Genomic DNA, 1,425 nt, shown 5'->3' on the forward strand with positions numbered 1-1,425 from the left:
CAAAAAAAAAAAAAAAAAAAAAAAAAAACAAATGTCACAAACTTGGTGACTTCCAGTGACATATTTATTCTCCCATTCTGGCAGTCAAAAGCTTGGAATTAAGGGGTTGGCAGGGCTCCCCCAACTCCAGAGGCTCTGGGAGTATTTTGTTCCGTGCCTCTCTCTTGGCTTCAGGAGGCTGCCAGCAATGTTTGGCCTTCCTTGGCATCACTCTAGTCTCTGCCTCTGTGGTCACTGAGCATCCCTCTCTTCTGTCTGTCTCTCCTCTGTTTATCTCTAACAAGGACACATCATTGGATTTAGGGCCTACTCAGATAATCAGGGATGATATACTTAGTTAGTTACATCTGCAAGGACCCTTTATCTTTTTTTTTTTTTTTTTTTTTTTTTTTTTTTGAGACAGAGTCTTGCTCTGTCGCCTGGGCTGGAGTGCAGTGGCCGGATCTCGGCTCACTGCAAGCTCCGCCTCCCGGGTTTACGCCATTCTCCTGCCTCAGCCTCCCGAGTAGCTGGGACTACAGGCGCCCGCCACCTCGCCCGGCTAGTTTTTTTTTTTTGTATTTTTTTAGTAGAGACGGGGTTTCACCGTGTTAGCCAGGATGGTCTCGATCTCCTGACCTCGTGATCTGCCCGTCTCGGCCTCCCAAAGTGCTGGGATTACAGGCTTGAGCCACCGCACCCGGCCTGCAAGGACCCTTTATCTAAACAAGGTCACACGAACAGGTTTCAGGGATGTGATGTGGACGTATATTTTGGGAGTCCACCATTCAACCCACCGCAAACCCTAATGCAGAAATTGGTGCAGAAAAAAATGGGGAGAATCTGGGAATGTCTATCTGGCCAGGCTGTGGCAAAAAGCAATGAAGATACTGCTTGTCTCAGGGAATGGGACAAAGGGTGGTCTCCTGGGGTCCCCTGGGAGGAGGAGCCCAGTGAAAGTCTCTGGGGTTCCAGATGGCGCCCCAAAAAGAATTCAATGGCTATGTCTATGGTGTGGGATACTTTTGAAACAGCTCTTCAAGAATGAGAGTAAGTCCAGATGCCGCAGCTCATGCCTGTAATGCCAGCATTTTGGGAAGCCACGGTGAGCGTATGGCTTGAGCCCAGAAGTTCAAGACCAGCCTGGGAACATGGCAAAACCGTGTCTCTACAAAATCCAAGTACCAAAACCAAAACCAAAACCTAAACAAATAGCTGAGTGTGCCGGTAGTCCCAACTACTAGGGAGGCTGAGGTAGGAGGATTGCTTGAGCCCAGGAGGCCAAGGCTGCAGTGAGTTGTGATCATGCCACTGCACTCCAGCCTGGGCAACAGAGTGAGTCCCTGTCTTAAAAAAAAAAAGAGGGCCGGGCGCGGTAGCTCAAGCCTGTAATCCCAGCACTTTGGGAGGCCGAGACGGGCGGATCACGAGGTCAGGAGATCGAGA

Source organism: Theropithecus gelada, chromosome 15, assembly GCF_003255815.1.
Source record: "Theropithecus gelada isolate Dixy chromosome 15, Tgel_1.0, whole genome shotgun sequence".
NCBI lineage: Eukaryota > Metazoa > Chordata > Mammalia > Primates > Cercopithecidae > Theropithecus > Theropithecus gelada.